This window comes from Salvelinus namaycush, chromosome 21 (genome assembly GCF_016432855.1).
Source record: "Salvelinus namaycush isolate Seneca chromosome 21, SaNama_1.0, whole genome shotgun sequence".
Lineage (NCBI taxonomy): Eukaryota > Metazoa > Chordata > Actinopteri > Salmoniformes > Salmonidae > Salvelinus > Salvelinus namaycush.
The window spans coordinates 56,571,185-56,591,284 of record NC_052327.1 but is presented as its reverse complement, the minus strand read 5'-3'; the positions used below and the strand labels follow the sequence as shown (position 1 = coordinate 56,591,284).

At 44.2% G+C, this 20,100-nt stretch overlaps 1 protein-coding gene across 3 annotated transcripts in view; it reads left to right on the top strand.

The window, feature by feature from the left end:
- The window catches only part of LOC120066520 (tumor protein p53-inducible protein 11-like), a 131,917-nt gene that overhangs the window by 45,120 nt on the left and 66,697 nt on the right, over positions 1-20,100 (top strand). For all 3 annotated transcript variants that reach the window (XM_039017946.1, XM_039017948.1, XM_039017945.1), the window contains exon 2: positions 15,238-15,353. The gene's annotated coding sequence lies outside the window, so the exon portion shown is untranslated. The remainder of the gene's footprint in view (positions 1-15,237; positions 15,354-20,100) is intronic.

Genomic DNA, 20,100 nt, shown 5'->3' with positions numbered 1-20,100 from the left:
TCTACCTACGTTATATAGGTATGCACGTCAGGTTTGACGTCGGTTTTTAACATCGGCGTTAAAGTAGACATCAGGCCGATGCCACTGTTGGCATTTTTAGCTAATATCGGCCGATTCCGTTATGTTAACCGATATATCGTGCATCCCTAATTTCCAGGCTTGGCTGCATAACTGTTCTATTTAATTTCGAATTAACCCTGCCACCAAATCGTCCTTCCGGGTCAGGAATGAATCATAAGGATCGTCAATATGGATGATCGTCCATCTTGTTAGATAGACATGACGGGGAGACTGTTCTTTCTTCCTTTCTCAGCTCCCATGGAGCTAATGATTCATCATTGAGGTTGTTGATATGACAGCTGATGGTTATTACAAGCTTCTGTGAAGATGGTGTCTTTCGTTAGCTGTTTTTTAAAAGGGATACTGCGAGATTCTTTCTACTTACAGAGTCAGATGAACTCACGGATACCATTTTTCATGTCTCTGCGTGCAGTATGAAGGAATACGTTAGGTATGTTTGCGAGCTAATGCTAACTAGCATTAGCACAATGATGAAGTCTACAGGTACGGGTAGCATACGCTATATCCATGATATCGAGAGTCATCAAATTTTGTCACGTATGTCCGAATACAACAGGTGTAGGTAGACTTTAATGTTGAAATGCTTACTTACACGCCTTTAACCAACAATGCAGTTTTAAGAAAATGGATTTAAGAAAATATTTACTAAAGTGTATATAGATGGTACCAGTCAAAAGTTTCGGACACACCTACTCATGCCAGGGTTTTTCTTTATTTTGACTATTTTCTACATTGTAGAATAATAGTGAAGACATCAACAATGGAAAAAAAACCCCGCATGGGATCATGTAGTAACCAAAAAAGTGTTAATCTAATCTAAATGTATTTTATATTTTGACATTCTTAAAATAGCCATCCTTTGCCTTGATGACAGCTTTACACACTCTTGGCATTCTCTCAACCAGCTTCATGAGGTAGTCACCTGGAATGCATTTCAATAAACAGGTGTGCCTTAAATTCATTTGTGGAATTTCTTTCCTTAATGCGTTTTGAGCCAATCAGTTGTTTTGACAAGGTAGGGGTGTTATACAGAAGATGGTCCTATTTGGTAAAAGACCAAGTCCATATTATGGCAAGAACAGTTCAAATAAGCAAAGAGAAATGACAGTCCATTACTTTAAGACATGAAGGTCAGTCAATCCGGAAAATTTTAAGAACTTAAAAAGTTTCTTCAGTCGCAAAAACCATAAAGCGCTGTGATGAAACTGGCTCTCATGAGGACCGCCACAGGAAAGGAAGACCCAGAGTTACCTCTGCTGCAGAGGATAAGTTCATTAGAGTTACCAGCCTCAGAAATTGCAGCCTAAATAAACGCTTCACAGAGTTCAAGTAACAGACACATCACAACATCAACTGTTCAGAGGAGACTGCGTGAATCAGGCCTTCATGGTCGAATTGCTGCAAAGAAACCACTACTAAAGGACACCAATAATAAGAAGAGACTTGCTTGGGCCAAGAAACACGAGCAATGGACATTAGACCGGTGGAAATCTGTCCTTTGGTCTAATGAGTCCAAATTTGAGATTTTGTTTCCAACCTCTGTGTCTTTGTGAGACGAGTAGGTGAACGGATGCTCTCCGCATGTGTGGTTCCCACCGTGAAGCATGGAGGAGGAGGTGTGATGGTGTGGGGGTGCTTTGCTGGTAACACTCAGGGATTTATTTAGAATTCAAGGCATACTTAACCAGCATGGCAACACACAACACAAGCATTCTGCAGTGATCTTGTCTGGTTTGTGCTCCTTGATCGTTTGTTTTTCAACAGGACAATGACCCAACACATTTATTTATTTATTTCTTGCTCAGTGGACTACGATACCCACATGAATATATATTGCTCAGTGGACTACGATACCCACATGAATATATATTGCTCAGTGGACTACGATACATTTTCTGCAACAGTGAGTCTGATTCTTTTAAAAGGTTGGATATAGAAGATGGGCTTATCTCAGTGGTAGGTGTTGCGTTTTGGCGTTTGCCCCCCTGGGGGGTTCCGTTGATGGTGTGGAGCTGCAGAGATGTTTTTATGTTCATGTAAATGGTTGGGTGTCGAGTAGATGGAAGCATCTGGCAGTGGTAGCCTATGGTTGACATTCATTTTGGTCTTTCTGTAGTGTTGGCTTCATTCAAAGTGACTTTACGGTACAGTGAATACATCTCTTTTTTTAGTTTGTAATCCCTGTGGAAATGAAACTCATAACCTTTTTGTTTTTGTGCTTACAAAGGAAGCCACACAGGACGACTGGTTGTGATTGTGGTTGGCATCTCTCACTGTTTAAAATGCACAGTGGAAAGGAAGTACAGTACTGCAGATGTTTGAGTTTCAGATCGGCCTCTAGAGGTGGCTATGATGGCTATGATGGCTATGATGGCTATGATGGGCTACTGATGCAGTGCAGGGAGCCACTCAGCCCTGAGCCCTCAGTCATCCCAGAGGCACATGGATAGATTAAAAAAAATATCTATATATATTTCACCTTTTTATTTAACCAGGTAGGCCAGTTGAGAACAAGTTCTCATTTTACAACTGCGACCTGGCCAAGATAAAGCAAAGCAGTGCGACAAAAAAGAACACCTAGTTACACACAGGATAAACAAAAGTACAGTCAATAACACAATAGAAAAGTCTATATACAGTGTGTGCAAATGGAGTAAGGAGGTAAGGCAATAAATAGGCCATAGTAGCGAAGTAATTACAATTTAGCAAATGAACACTGGAGTGATAGATGTGCAAGTAGAAATACTGGTGTGCAAAAGAGCAAAAAAAGTAAATAAAAACAATATGGGGATGAGGTAGGTAGATTGGATGGGTTATTTACAGATGGGCTGTGTACAGCTGCAGTGATCGGTTAGCTGCTCAGATAGTTGATGTTTAAAGTTGGTGAGGGAAATAAGTCCCTAACTTCAGCGATTTTTGCAATTTGTTTCAGTCACTGGCAGCAGAGAACTGGAAGGAAAGGCGGCCAAAGCAGGTGTTGGCTTTGGGGATGACCAATGAGATATACCTGCTGGAGTGCGTGCTACGTGTGGGTGTTGTTATGGTGACCAGTGAGCTGAGGCAGAGCTTTACCTAGCAAAGACTTATAGATGACCTGGAGCCAGTGGGTTTGGCGACGAATATGTAGCGAGGGCCAGCCGACGAGAGCATACAGGTCGCAGTGGTGGGCAGTATATGGGGCTTTGGTGACAAAACGGATGGCCCTGTGATAGACTGCATCCAATTTGCTGAGTAGAGTATTGGAAGCTATTTTGTAAATGACATCGCCGAAGTCGAGGATCGGTAGGATAGTCTGTTTGGCAGCGTGAGTGAAGGAGGCTTTGTTGCGATATAGGAAGCGGATTCTAGATTTAATTTTGGATTGGAGATGCTTAATGTGAGTCTGGAAGGAGAGTTTACAGTCTAGCCAGACACCTAGGTATTTGTAGTTCAGAACCGTCAGATGTCTATACTGTGTACAGTGCATTCGGAAACTATTCAGACCCCTTTTTCAAAACATTTAATCCATTTAAGAATAAATCTGTAACGGAACAAAAAGTGGAAAATGTGAAGGGGTCTGAATGCACTGTACACACACACACACACACACACACACACACACACCACAAGTTCTAAACCTTTCTATTTGAAAAGCAATGCTGCTGGCTTTTTCACGCTCAACAGTTTCCTGTTTGTATCAAGAATGGTCCACCATCCAAAGGACATCCAGACAACTTAACACAACTGTACTGCAGTGGTAGCTGAGATGGTTGAGATTCAGTGTCTGGCCTCTTGCGTTGATTAAGAGGCTCAGACATCACTGCACGCTGGCCTGGACTGCACAAGTAGCTGTCCAAGTTCCAGATGCCTATAACTCGATGCACGCTTTCCTGGGCTGGATGCACGCTTTCCTGGGCTGGACGCACGCTTTCCTGGGCTGGACGCACGCTCTCCTGGGCTCGACGCACGCTCTCCTGGGCTCGACGCTCGCTCTCCTGGGCTCGACGCTCGCTCTCCTGGGCTCGACGCTCGCTCTCCTGGGCTCGACGCACGCTCTCCTGGGCTCGACGCTCGACGCACGCTCTCCTGGGCTCGACGCTCGACGCACGCTCTCCTGGGCTCGACGCTCGCTCTCCTGGGCTGGACGCGCGCTCTCCTGGGCTGGACGCGCGCTCTCCTGGGCTGGACGCGCGCTCTCCTGGGCTGCACGCGCGCTCTCCTGGGCTGCACGCGCGCTCTCCTGGGCTGGACGCGCGCTCTCCTGGGCTGGACGCGCGCTCTCCTGGGCTGGACGCGCGCTCTCCTGGGCTGGACGCGCGCTCTCCTGGGCTGGACGCGCGTTCTCCTGGGCTGGACGCGCGTTCTCCTGGGCTGGACGCGCGTTCTCCTGGGCTGGACGCGCGTTCTCCTGGGCTGGACGCGCGTTCTCCTGGGCTGGACGCGCGTTCTCCTGGGCTGGACGCGCGCTCTCCTGGGCTGGACGCGCGCTCTCGTGGGCAGCCGTAGCGCAGACCAAGCAGATGGTGACCCAGTTAGTTAAATTTGAGCCTCCACTGACCATGGCCTTCTGTCGCCAAGCTTTCTGTTGCCTTTCCATGTCACCTACACAGTTCTCCGTCACTGGGACTGTTTTCTGTCATATGGATTATTTTTAATGAAAAAAATAATGATCTTAGGACTGGAATTGGTAAAACGTGCAGTTTAATACATGTACAAAATTATCCACTTTCTAGTACCCTATAAAATCTTATTTTATTTTAGTTTTATTTTAGGAAAAATTCCATTTAGTTTTCCGAATTCTGTTATTTTTTCTATTTTCAGGTTTCATACTTTTCCCATTTTTTTCTGCTCTCTCTCTCTCATCCACTTTTTTTTCTTAATAGGAAAAAGAACAAAATTGGATGTTTTATTAGTCCACAACAATGCTTAAAGCACATCAGGAGACCATTTTCGAGGTATGGGGAAAAAATAATTAATTAAAGTGTCCACCTAGCAAGAGGCTGTTTAGTGGTGTTTTTGTAAGGCACGCGATGGTAGAGTTTGCAAAACAAAATACCCTGGATTGATGCATTATGCCAAGTATGCATAGGCTACTTGTAGATAACATTTAGTTGAGAAGGTGTTGGTGGAAGCCTTTCCATCAACCAGAAGCATCATATGCGTATGCAAAGCATCATCGTTAGCATCATTGCTAACAGCTACACAAAGAGGCATATATAGCCACACCACACACGCACGGACGGAAATCATATGCCGTTGACTCTTCAGAAAGTTTGTGTCGAGGCACAGAACTGGGGAAGGGTACCAAAAAATGTCTGCAGCATTGAGGTCCCCAAGAACACTGGCCTCCCATCATTCTTAAATGGAAGACGTTTGGAACCACCAAGACTCTTCCTAGAGCTGGCCGCTCGGCCAAACTGCACAATCGGGGGAGAAGGGCCTTGGTCAGGGAGGTGACCAAGAACCTGATGGTCACTCTGACCGAGCTCCAGAGTTCCTCTGTGGAGATGGTTGTCCTTCTGGAACATTCTCCCATCTCTGCAGTACTCCACCAATCAGGCCTTTATGGTAGTGACCAGACGGAAGCCACTCCTCAGTAAAAAGCACATGACATCCTGCTTTGAGTTTGTCAAAAGGCACCTTAAGGACTCTCAGACCATAAAAACAAGATTCTCTGGTATGATGAAACCAAGACTGAACTCTTTGGCCTCAATGCCAAGCTTCATGTCTGGAGGAAACCGGCACTATCCGTACGGTGAAGCATGGTGGTGGCAGCATCATGCTGTGGGGATGTTTTTCAGTGGCAGGGACTGGGAGACTAGTCAGGATCGAGGGAAAGATGAACGGAGCAAAGTACAGAGATCCTTGATGAAAACCTGCTCCAGAGCCCTCAGGACTGGGGTGACGGTTCACCTTCCAACAGGACAACGACCCTAAGCACACAGCCAAGACAATGCAGGAGTAGCTTCGGGACAAGTCTCTGAATGTCCTTGAGTGGCACAGCCAGATCCCGGACTTGAACCCGATCAAACATCTCGAGAGATCTGAAAATAGCTGTGCAGCGACGCTCCCCATCCAACCTGACAGAGCTTGAGAGGATCTGCAGAGAAGAATGGGAGAAACTCCCCAAATACAGGTGTGCCAAGCTTGTAGTGTCATACCCAAGAAGACTCGGCTGTAATTGCTGCCGAAGATGCTTCAACAAAGTACTGAGTAAAGGGTCTGAATATTTATGTAAATGCGATTTAATTTTTAATAAATTAGCAAAATGTCCACCTGTTTTTGCCTTGTCAATATGGGGTATTGTGTGTAGATTGAAGAGGGGGGAACAATTGAACCCATTTTAGAATAAGTCTAACTTAATAATGTGGGAGAAGTGAAGGGGTCTGAATACTTTCCGAATGCACCGTACATCTGTAAGGTCCCTCAGTCAACTATTGAATTTCAAGCACAGGTTCAATGAAAGCATCATAAAGGACAGTGATTGGTAACCATAACAGATCAGACTGAATATCGCTTTAAGCCTGGTCAAGTTAATAATTATACTGTGGATTATGTATTAAACCACCCAAACACAGAGATGCAGTCGTCCTTCTGAACTGAGCTGCAGGATAGGGATGAAACTGCTCAGGGATGTTACCATTGGTTGTTTTTTAAAACAGAGTTCAATGGGAGAGGATCAACAACATTGTAGTGACTCCACAATAAAGACCTGAATGACAGAGGGGAAAATAAAAACATTTCTAAACATTCATATGTATGCAACCAAGGCACTAAATGAATACTGAAGAAAAAAAAATACACTGCAAAGGAAAATACTTTTTGGCCTAAATGCAAAGCTCTATGTTTGGGGCAAACACAACACATCACTGACTAACTGCTTCCTTTTTGTTTCCCCCCCAAGCATGGTGGTCTTTGCATGGGAATGCTTGACATCCAGCAAATACCGGGGAGATTTTCAGGATAAGAATAAATGGGATGGAGCTAAGCAAAGACAAAATCCTAGAGGTTAAACCTGCTTTCAGTCTGCTTTCCACCAGACACTGTGAGAGGAATTCACCTTTCAGCAGGACAGAAACCTAAAACACAAGGCCAAATCTACACAGGAGTTTCTTACCACGAAGACATTTCTTTGCAAGAAAATATTGTAAAGAATAATGGGATCGTATGCAAAGCTCGTATAGACTTACCCAAGAAGACTCACAGCTGTAATTTATGCCAAATGTGTCTCTAACATGTATTGAGTCAGGGAGGGGGGGAATACTCAACGACTATATTTGCGTAATTTACTTTGTATTCATTTTAAAAAAAAATGTATTTTTAAATGTAGCATTTTCCTTCCACTTTCACATTCCACTTTCGATATTAATTCAACTTTGTAACAATAACGTTTGAAGGAATCGAAGGGCTCTGAAGACGTTTGCAAGGCACTGTATATAGAATCGTGTGCCGTCGCAAACGTCCAAATTGTAGGGAGGGAGGATTGCCATAATTCTATAAATATGCAGCTCAAAAAAATTGTTTCGGGATCAAGAATATGAACAGTTTAGTTTGCCACCTCACCAGCAATGGGGCATCAAGTAATGATTACTAGCATAGGTCTAATGGTCTTTTTGGTATGTCATAATTGCTTGAAATTGATTTAATTCACTTAAAGCTTGCATTTGGAATTTGTCGTTAAAATTTAAGTAAGTTATTAATTATTTAAGTACATAATCAAAATATGTTGTAGACAAAAATAATTTAAAGGGCTGTCTAGTAGCCTCAAATAGACACATTAGCTTGAGAGTCGGACCTTGTGACTTGAGACATGTTTGTGACTCTAATTTCTTGGTCACACCTCTAGTTGTTAGTGTAAGGATGAGAGGGAACAGGTCATTAACTGTACGAGAAAGGGCTGTCTAGTAGCCTCAAATAGACACATTAGCTTGAGAGTCGGACCTTGTGACTTGAGACATGTTTGTGACTCTAATTTCTTGGTCACACCTCTAGTTGTTAGTGTAAGGATGAGAGGGAACAGGTCATTAACTGTACGAGAAAGGGCTGTCTAGTAGCCTCAAATAGACACATTAGCTTGAGAGTCGGACCTTGTGACTTGAGACATGTTTGTGACTCTAATTTCTTGGTCACACCTCTAGTTGTTAGTGTAAGGATGAGAGGGAACAGGTCATTAACTGTACGAGAAAGGGCTGTCTAGTAGCCTCAAATAGACACATTAGCTTGAGAGTCGGACCTTGTGACTTGAGACATGTTTGTGACTCTAATTTCTTGGTCACACCTCTAGTTGTTAGTGTAAGGATGAGAGGGAACAGGTCATTAACTGTACGAGAAAGGGCTGTCTAGTAGCCTCAAATAGACACATTAGCTTGAGAGTCGGACCTTGTGACTTGAGACATGTTTGTGACTCTAATTTCTTGGTCACACCTCTAGTTGTTAGTGTAAGGATGAGAGGGAACAGGTCATTAACTGTACGAGAAAGGGCTGTCTAGTAGCCTCAAATAGACACATTAGCTTGAGAGTCGGACCTTGTGACTTGAGACATGTTTGTGACTCTAATTTCTTGGTCACACCTCTAGTTGTTAGTGTAAGGATGAGAGGGAACAGGTCATTAACTGTACGAGAGAGAGCTGTTGAGAGGTTCACTCCTTGTTTGAGCTCAGACAAAAGTACAAACGAAGTCAAACTGGAACATGAGACTAAACAATTTGACAGTAGGATGTTACAGAATGGTGTAGTATGGAATTCGGTGTCCTGACACCCCTGTCTTCATCGGGGTATTTATGTTTCTGTGTTGTCATGTACTCTCTTACCTCTTTTAGATCTAAAGGCCCAATGCAGCTGTTTTTATGTGAATATCATTTCTTGATAACAATTAAAGTACATTACTATAATAGATTTCCATTTGAAGTGGACAGAAATAGCTTTTTAGCTAACTTTTGCTAGGCCTGTCTTAGATTGGTCTGAGTGGGGAGGGGAAACTGAAAACTAGCTGTTACTGGCAGAGGTTTGAAGCTCTTTTTGTTATTGGGCTATTAACCAATTTACCGTACAGTGACCTCACCGTGGAAAGCTGAGTCATCATCACCAAACCTGTCCCTCTCGACTACTAGGGGTGTAACGGTACACGTATTTGTACCGAACCGTTCGGTCCGGGGACCTCTGTTCGGTCCGCACTGTGAACTCGAATGAATACATACAAATAAAATGCATTTCAGCAAACGGGTAGTACCCGGTCTATATAAGCAAGCTAAAGCCAAAGTTGTCAATGATTTGGCAAATTCACCCCGTGTTGCTCTTACTACATATGGATGGACAATCCGGTTATGATTTTTCAACGCCGATACCAATTATTGGAGGACCAAAGAAAGCCAAAACCGATTAATCGGCCAATTTTAATGTATTTATTTGTAATAATGACAATTACAACAATACTGAATGAACACTTATTTTAACTTAATATAATACATCAATAAAATCTATTTAGCTTCAAATAAATAATGAAACATGTTCAATTTGGTTTAAATAATGCAAAAACAAAGTGTTGGAGAAGAAAGTAAAAGTGCAATATGTGCCATGTAAGAAAGCTAATGTTTAAGTTCCTTGCTCAGAACATGAGAACATATGAAAGCTGGTGTTTCCTTTTAACATGAGTCTTCAATATTCCCAGGTAAGAAGTTTTAGGTTGTAGTTATTATAGGAATTATAGGACTATTTCTCTCTAAACCATTTGTATTTCCTATACCTTTGACTTGGATGTTCTTATAGGCACTTTAGTATTGCCAGTGTAACAGTATAGCTTCCGTCCCTCTCCTCGCTCCTACCTGGGCTCGAACCAGGAACACATCGACAACAGCCACCCTCGAAGCATCGTTACCCATCGCTCCACAAAAGCCGCGGTCCTTGCAGAGCAAGGGGAACAACTACTCCAAGTCTCAGAGTGAGTGACGTTTGAAACGCTATTAGCGCGCACCCCGCTAACTAGCTAGCCATTTCACATCAGTTACACCAGCCTAATCTCGGGAGTTGATAGGCTTGAAGTCATAAACAGCTCAATGCTTGAAGCATTGCTAAGAGCTGCTGGCAAAACGCACAAAAGTGCTGTTTGAATGAATGCTTACGAGCCTGCTGGTGCCCACCATCGCTCAGTCAGACTGCTCTATCAAATCATAGACTTAATTATAACGTAATAACACACAGAAATAAGAGCCTTAGGTCATTAATATGGTCGAATTCTGGCAAAATTAGCTCGCAACGAGCCAGGCGGCCCAAACTGCTGCATATACCTTGACTCTGTTGCAAGAGAAGTGACACCATTTCCCTAGTTAAATGTATGTTAGCAGGCAATATTAACTAATATTAACTAAATATGCAGATTTAAAAAATATATACTTGTGTATTGATTTTAAGAAAGGCATTGATGTTTATGGTTAGGTACTTGTTGGAGCAACGACAGTCCTTTTTCGCGAATGTGCACCGCATTGATTATATGCAACGCAGGACACGATATTACTAGTTTATCTAGCATCAACCATGTGTAGTTAACTAGTGATTATGATTGATTGTTTTTTATAAGATAAGTTTAATGCTAGCTAGCAACTTACCTTGGCTTCTTACTGCATTCGCGTAACAGGCAGGCTCCTCGTGAGGCAGGTGGTTAGAGCGTTGGACTAGTTAACCGTAAGGTTGCAAGATTGAATCCCCGAGCTGACAAGGTAAAAATCTGTCGTTCTGCCCCTGAACAAGGCAGTTAACCCACTGTTCCCTGGTAGGCCGTCACTGAAAATAAGAATGTGTTCTTAACTGACTTGCCTAGTTAAATAAAGGTGTAAAAAAACAAAATCGGTGTCCAAAAATACCGATTTCCGATTTATTATGAAAACTTGAAATCGGCCATTCCGATTAATCGGTCGACCTCTACTACAGAGCCTTCAGAAAGTATTCATACCCCTTGACTTATTCCGCAGTTGGTGTGACAGCCCGAATTCAAAATGGATTAAATCGTTTTTTTCCCCCCACCAAACTACATAACATACCCCGTAATGACAAAATTAAAACATGTTTTTAGAAATGTTTGGAAATGTATTGAAAATGAAATACAGAAATATCTAATTTGAGTAAGTATTCATACCCCTGAGTCAATAGATGTTTGAATCACCTTTGGCAGTGATTACAGCTGTGAGTGTTTCTGGGTAAGTCTGTAAGAGCTTTGCACATCTGGATTGTATAATATTTGCCCATTTTTATTATTTTCAAAGTTCTTCAAGCAAATTGGTTGTTGATCATTGCTAGACAACCATGTTCAAGTCTTGCCGTAGATTTAAGTCTGAACTAACTCGCCACTCAGGAATATTCTTGGTAAGCAACTCCAGTGTATATTTGGCCTTGTGTTTTTAGATTATTGTCCTGCTGAAAGGTGAATTCATTTCCCAGTGTCTGGTGGAAAGCAGACTGAACCAGGTTTTCCTCTAGGATTTTGCCTGTGCTTAGCTCCATTCAGTTTCTTTTTATCCTGAAAAACTCCCCAGTTCTTAACGATTACAAGCACACTGATAAAGAATGTTGTGATCAATTTACATAAATTTCAATTATCCTAATCGGTCTGCAACCCAGAGTGTGTAAAGTTCTGGTTTAAATGAAACCGACAGAATTCCCAGTTCACAATTAGTCAAACCCAGTTTTATTCACGAGAGCTCTACCGTTCATATACAAAGACGTTCCTTTTATAACATACTTCTAACCTACACATACACACTAACATTAGGAGAGCTATCTTCTCTACAATTCTCACCACAGTTTCTCACTACCCAGCTGACAGTTCCAGTCCCCCCCCCCCCAGATAACTGTACCGAACCGTGACCCCTAACACTGCAATGCATACAGAACTGTCGGTTTGGTGAACCGTTACAACCGTTACCTAGTAACATCCAACTAGGCTGCCAGCAGACTAGAGGTCTCACCAAACGCAGGCACCATCTGAAGCTGTCCAGACTAAGTCTGGCTTATAGTATAATAATAAAACCTTGAAAAATCGGCTGATATTAGAAGGTACCCAAACTGTCTACATTGACTCCATCTTGCACTGACCTTACACACACTCGTTAGACTATATAAACTCAGCAAAAAAAGAATTGTCCCTTTTTCAGGACCGTGTCTTTCAAAGACAATTCATAATAATCCAAATACCTTCACAGATCTTCATTGTAAAGGGTTTAAACACTGTTTCCCATGCTAGTTCAATGAACCATAAACAATTAATGAACATGCGCCTGTGGAATGGTCGTTAAGACACAAACAGCTTACAGACGGTTGGCAATTAAGGTCACAGTTATGAAAACATAGGACACTAAAGAGGCCTTTCTACTGACTCTGAAAAACACCAAAAAGATGCCCAGGGTCCCTGCTCATCTGCGTGAAGGTGCCTTAGGCATGCTGCAAGGAGGCATGAGGACTGCAGATGTGGCCATGGCAATAAATTGCAATTTTCGTACAGTGAGACGCCTAAGACAGCGCTACAGGGAGACAGGACGGATGGCTGATCGTCCTCGCAGTGGCAGACCACGTGTAACAACACCTGCACAGGATTGGTACATCCGAACATCACACCTGCGGGACAGGTACAGGATGGCAACAACAACTGCCCGAGTTACACCAGGAACGCACAATCCCTCCATCAGTGCTCAGACTGTCCGCAATAGGCTGAGAGGCTGGACTGAGGGCTTGTAGGCCTGTTGTAAGGCAGGTCCTCACCAGACATCACCGGTAACAACGTCGCCTATGGGCACAAACCCACCGTCGCTGGACCAGACAGGACTGGCAAAAGGTGCTCTTCACTGACGAGTCGCGGTTTTGTCTCACCAGGGGTGATGGTCGGATTCGCGTTTAACGTCGAAGGATTGAGCCTTACACCGAGGCCTGTACTCTGGCGCGGGATCGATTTGGAGGTGGAGGGTCCGTCATGGTCTGGGGCGGTGTGTCACAGCGTCATCGTCCTGAGCTTGTTGTCATTGCAGGCAATCTCAACGCTGTGCTCTACAGGGAAGACATCCTCCTCCCTCATGTGGTACCCTTCCTGCAGGCTCATCCTAACATGACCCTCCAGCATGACAATGCCACCAGCCATACTGCTCGTTCTGTGCGTGATTTCCTGCAAGACAGGAATGTCCGTGTTCTGCCATGGCCAGCGAAGAGCCCGGATCTCAATCCCATTGAGCACGTCTGGGACCTGTTGGATCGGAGGGTGAGGGCTAGGGCCATTCCCCCTAGAAATGTCTGGGAACTTGCAGGTGCCTTGGTGGAAGAGTGGGGTAACATTTCACAGCAATACCTGGCAAATCTAGTGCAGTCCATGAGGAGGAGATGCACTGCAGTACTTAATGCAGCTGGTGGCCACACCAGATACTGACTGTTACTTTTGATTTTGACCCCCCCCTGTGTTCAGGGACACATTATTCTATTTCTGTTAGTCACGTCTGTGGAACTTGTTCAGTTTGTCTCAGTTGTTGAATCTTATGTTAATTTCAAATATTTACATATGTTACATTTTCTGAAAATAAATGCAGTTGACAGTGAGGACTTCTTTTTTTTTTCTTTTTTCCTGAGTTATCTATATATCATATATATACATTGACATTCACATACGCTACGCACACACACTTCTACTCTTCATATGCTGCTGCTACATTCTACATTCTTTATTTTACTCGTATTATTTATTATTCTGATGCCTAGTTTCTTTACTCTTCATGTCCATCCCTCAAATACTTCGTACATCTGCACATCTGGTACTTCCTGTATGTAGCTTCACATTGATCTGGTACTTCCTGTGTGTGTGTGTGTAGCTCCATTCTTGTGTATTGAATTGTATTCATCTTGTGTTACTATTTTTAACTCCATCGTTGGTTAACGGCTCGTCAGCAAGCATTTCACGGTAAAGCCTACACCTGTTGTATTCGACGCATGTGACAATTTCTATTTTATTTGTTTTAGTTGCCGGTTGGAAAATACAATCAGGAAATAACACAGATTTTTAAAAAAAAATAAAAAAAAATAAAAAAAATAAAATAAACTTTTACAGTGTTAGTTTTGTCAGCTGTTGTACAATATAACACAGGGGGAAAAACAGGATTTTGGGCCTTTAAGAGCCTAGGAGAGAGCGAGAGAGGAGAATGGAGGGGGGGCTTTTTTCCTTCCTGGCATTCATCTTTCTTTTCTTTAGTTTCTGTTGTCAGCAGGTCAACCAGGGATAAGCAACCTGGGTGGGGTGTGTGTGTGTGTGTGTGTGCTCACAACCCAGATGTCTCCATTGACGTCCAATGGGTAAGAGCCAAACTGTGTCTTGTCCAGTCACGGTATTACCTGTGACTGGACAAGTCCTGTCTGCTTTTTGACATTGCTGTTAGACCCCCCCCCCCACACACACACACACACACACACACACACACACACACACACACTATAACATTTGTGAAGCAGTGACTAAAAAACCGTTGAGTTTCTGGTGCTGCAGGCGGAAAGGGACAGAGAGCTACAGTATGAGAGAGTGCAGAGTTTAAGTGTACAACATTGAGTGGGCAGGGCAATTCCTGTCACAATATTCCAGGTCTAAGCTGAAAGCGGCCAGAAATGTCAGTGGCACACGAGCACACTGTGTGACTGGCTGAAATGTCAGGCTTTGTTGTCACTAATCTCTCAGGTTTATTCTGTCATGCTGTGATGGCTGTTCTTAGCCTTGGTTTATTTTTCTCCAACACATTCCCAGCTGTTGGGTTTTATTTCTCACTTGTGGATGTGAGGAATGAAACCTTAAAAAAAAAAAATATATATATATATTGTTTTTAGATTGAAGATTGACTCCTGAGTCCTGTTGGAAAGGAGGTCCATCTAGTCAGACAAACACAACATGTTTACGTAGAGCTTTACGTAGAGCTTCATGAATGCTTGTCTTGTCATTCACATGGCCACTGAAAACAATGTCGCATCACAACAAGAATGAGAGCTAACAATTTGCAGAGCTGGACTTTTTAGTTACGTGACATTCCAGAAGCTGTCAGTCACATGTGTTTACTTTTTGAAAATTGAGCTTTTTTAGTTACTTCAGGTCTTCCTGTCAGACAGTGATTTGTACACACACTGAAGAAGAAGAAAAAACTATACTGACACTCTCTTTCTCCACCACAGGTGAGTTCTGCAGGGTGCCATCAAGGCAGGATATCTGTCCGGAGAAGACCATTGCATTCTGGGTTAGGAGCTAGGTGTGGACCCCACTCCCAGACCCTCCAGATTCCTATATTTGAGTAAGTCTCCTCTTACTCTCTCACATATATATTATATATTTCTACTCTTGCCTCAGTATCCTGTAATGTGTGGTATCAATAGTTGAGATTCAGTGGCTGGAATTTCCATACATTTCTATCAGTAAGTCACTCTTTGATTCTACTCTAGCCAGTACAGTAAGTCACTCTTTGATTCTACTCTAGCCAGTACAGTAAGTCACTCTTTGATTCTACTCTAGCCAGTACAGTAAGTCACTCTTTGATTCTACTCTAGCCAGTACAGTAAGTCACTCTTTGATTCTACTCTAGCCAGTACAGTAAGTCACTCTTTTGATTCTACTCTAGCCAGTACAGTAAGTCACTCTTTTGATTCTACTCTAGCCAGTACAGTAAGTCACTCTTTTGATTCTACTCTAGCCAGTACAGTAAGTCACTCTTTTGATTCTACTCTAGCCAGTACAGTCAGTCACGGCTCTCTTTTTTTCAGTTCTCTTGTTCTTCACTATATTAGCCAGTATTCTACAGGTCAGTGGAGCATGTGAAGTTACTCAATCATTTATTTTATTTACAAGCTCATTGAAATAAGCATTGGCCAGTTCTGGTGGGCCTTGAGGCTGACTCGCTGTTTGGGGAGCGGATTAGGGGAGTGGGGGGAGCGGATTAGGGGAGCAGATGAGGGGGGAGGGGGGATTTTCTGTGTGAGTGCGTGCTGCACAGGCAACACTATTTTATGATGTAGTTGGTGTCACATTTCCCGTCACCACTTGGACAAAAGACCTCTTTCAGGTCTCTGTCACTAGGGCACTACTGTACGTCAGACACTAGACTGCCTTGGATCCTACGTCTGAGGGCCAGCTTGTTGAACCATAATGGCATGTTGATCGACTTGCTACTGTGTGTTATTACAGACAGGTAGGATGGCTTGTTGAACCATAATGGCATGTTGATCGACCTGTTACTGTGTGTTATTACACACAGGAAGGCAGTTGGCTTGTCGGGTATCTCTCTTTTCTTACACATTAAGACATTGACACACCGGGAAGTTTGCAAACGTATCACAGCGTAACTGTTTTCTACTGTTGTAATTTCCCTTTTCCTGTGTCACTCCACCAGAGAGACATTCATGGGTCTGACCACAGACTGTTGAACGGACCATTTTTAAGTCGGGGGGGGGGGGGGGGGGGCAAAACATTTGTTTCGTTCAGTTAAGTTTATCATAGAACTAGTGATTTATTTTATAGGACCCCTTGATCTAGTCGTAGTAGGAACCTGTAGGACCCCTAGTGGGGGGGAGAGTGGGACCCCTAGTGGGGGGGAGAGTGGGACCCCTAGTGGGGGGGAGAGTGGGACCCCTAGTGGGACCCCTAGTGGGGGGGAGAGTGGGACCCTTAGTGGGACCCCTAGTGGGGGGGATTGGGACCCTTAGTGGGACCCCTAGTGGGGGGGATTGGGACCCCTAGTGGGACCCCTAGTGGGGGGGGGGATTGGGACCCCTAGTGGGGGGGATTGGGGCCCCTAGTGGGGGGGGATTGGAACCCCTAGTGGGACCCCTAGTGGGGGGATTAGGACCCCTAGTAGGACCCCTAGTGGGGAGAGTGGGACCCCTAGTGGGGAGAGTGGGACCCCTAGTGGGGAGAGTGGGACCCCTAGTGGGGGGAGTAGGACGGAAACTCCACTCCACTTCTACAGGTTAATGGGCTTTCTCTTGTTGTCATGTTGAAAGCACACCGTGTCCCATTCATCTTGGTTCCGGTGTTTTGTGATGCGAATTAGGTTTAAAAAAAATAATGTTTTTCTGCCTGAAAGTGTTGTTTCCTGGAGGGTTTCCGGAGCAGTTGAGGATAATGAGCTCCATTCCTTCTGTGCATCAAAACGCACCCCTCCAGGCAGGCAGGTGTAACAGTATAACTTTAGTACGTCCCCTCGCCCCGACCTCGGGCGCGAACCAGGGACCCTCTGCACACATCAACAACGGTCACCCACGAAGCATCGTTACCCATCGCTCCACAAAAGCCGCGGCCCTTGCAGAGCAAGGGGCAATACTACTAATAGGTTTCAGAGCAAGTGACGTAACTGATTGAAACGCTACTAGCGCGTACCCGCTAACTAGCTAGCCATTTCACATCCGTTACACTCACCCCCCTTTCAACCTCCTCCTTTTCCGCAGCAACCAGTGATCCGGGTCAACAGCATCAATGTAACAGTATAACTTTAGTACGTCCCCTCGCCCCGACCTCGGGCGCGAACCAGGGACCTTCTGCACACATCAACAACTGTCACCCACGAAGCATCGTTACCCATCGCTCCACAAAAGCCGCGGCCCTTGCAGAGCAAGGGGCAACACTACATCTAGGTTTCAGAGCAAGTGACGTAACTGATTGAAACGCTACTAGCGCGTACCCGCTAACTAGCTAGCCATTTCACATCCGTTACACTCACCCCCCTTTCAACCTCCTCCTTTTCCGCAGCAACCAGTGATCCGGGTCACGGCACCAATGTAACAGTATAACTTTAGTACGTCCCCTCGCCCCGACCTCGGGCGCGAACCAGGGACCCTCTGCACACATCAACAACGGTCACCCACGAAGCATCGTTACCCATCGCTCCACAAAAGCCGCGGCCCTTGCAGAGCAAGGGGCAACACTACTAATAGGTTTCAGAGCAAGTGACGTAACTGATTGAAACGCTACTAGCGCGTACCCGCTAACTAGCTAGCCATTTCACATCCGTTACACAGGCGCACACAATAATAATGACTAGATTCCTCCTGTGTGTTTTGCGCGTGTCACATCCTGTGTTTTAATGTGTTTCATGCTGTAGGATCAGGGGAGCTACTGAACAGCACATCATCATGGTCCACCTCCACTGTGCCAGGTTCAATTACATCTCTTCTCTTTCTTGCCCTGGTTCTTTCAGGAATTAATCCTTTTTTAACTACAGATAGATGTTGGAGACTAGTGTCAAACAGTGCTCCGGGCCGTCCATAATTCTTATGATACATTTTACATAACTATATAAAATGTTAGTGAGCTGCCACGCTACAGGAACGTGTATTGTTTTATAGTTCTACGGAATGTAAAATCAACTGATCAATACATCCTGCACGCGGTAGGCCTGTTACCGAGATGCTAACACAGACCCTTTTTTGGGGTGTGTTCATTTTGTCATAGTTTAAAAAAAACTATGTTTTCTCATAGTTTTCTCAATTCGGTTTGGATCTTTTTTTCTCTCACTGTGCTCATTGTTTTACAAGTCTGTAACCTGCACTGATGTAGGCTAATTTGAATGATCGCTCAAATGCTCCTGTTTTTTGAATTCATGTTCCATTTGCTATTGTAGTTTTATTTATTTATTTTCCTGGGAATCCAACGGTGGAATGGCTGTAGCTGATGGGCAGTGGAGAGGTCAGGTGTGTAAAGGAGGAGATGTGGGATGTGTTAGAAGCTAATACAACCCATTTATTTATTAGCTAAATATTAGGTTACCATTTAGAAAAAATATTTCCTTCTATCATACTTATGTGCCCAAATCGTCTTTATAAATTAGACCAATGTGGTCGCCAATGTGGTCGGCAATGTGGTCGCCAATGTGGTCGCCCAGTTATTCAGCTTACTGTGTGCTCTGCCTCTGCTCTCCAAGCAGCCTTGCGCATCTAGAACCAAGAATGCTTCAATGGAATGCAGTTTTTGACCGGTTGTCAAAGTTGTTGTTTTTTTTTATCGCGGGAGGGACGGGGATAAAATGGCTTTTTAAGGTGATCCTAAATGATAGCGCTCCTTATCCAACTCTCTTGGTAGTTATCATTTGTTGTGTGAACGCTCCTGTTCACTTGAATTCGAGTGTTCTTATCGTTATCGTCCTTGGTGTGGACGCCCCCTCAGTGGCACTGCTCACCCAAATCCCTCAGTGGTGTTCATCAACAGCAGGGCGTTGAAGGCCACTCCATCGCGTCCTCCATCGCCCTCTCCCTCCTCCTCCACTCTCTCTCCTCCTCCACTCTCTCTCCTCCTCCACTCTCTCTCCTCCTCCACTCTCCCTCCTCCTCCACTCTCTCTCTCCTCCTCCACTCTCTCTCTCCTCCTCCACTCTCTCTCCCTCCTCCTCCACTCTCTCTCTCTCCTCCTCCACTCTCCCTCCTCCTCCACTCTCTCTCTCTCCTCCTCCACTCTCTCCCTCCTCCTCCACTCTCTCTCTCTCCTCCTCCACTCTCTCTCTCCTCCTCCACTCTCTCTCTCTCCTCCTCCACTCTCTCTCCCTCCTCCTCCACTCTCTCTCCCTCCTCCTCCACTCTCTCTCCCTCCTCCTCCACTCTCTCTCTCTCCTCCTCCACTCTCTCTCCCTCCTCCTCCACTCTCTCTCTCTCCTCCTCCACTCGCCCTCTCCCTCGTCCACCTCCACTCGCCCTCGTCCACTCTCCCTCTTCTCTGATTAGGTTATGGTTTATAAATTAGCATCCACACAGTTTCAAGACCTAAAGTCCATTAATACTCACTAATCATTCACTAAACAGGATACAAACGAACTACTGTTTCACTTGAAACATGTTACATTTTAATAGAATCCATCAATAGATAGCTGTTACCGTGTTCCAACACATGTCTGTTTCATAGTTGTAACAAAGCACTCAACAAATAATGATTGAACATTTTAATTAGTGTTTTATTTTTTATGTTTACATATAGCCTGCAGTAACAAAGTAATAATCGATATTGTTATTTTCAGTAATCATATTCTGTTACCCAAGACTTTCATAAACAAAACCAAATTA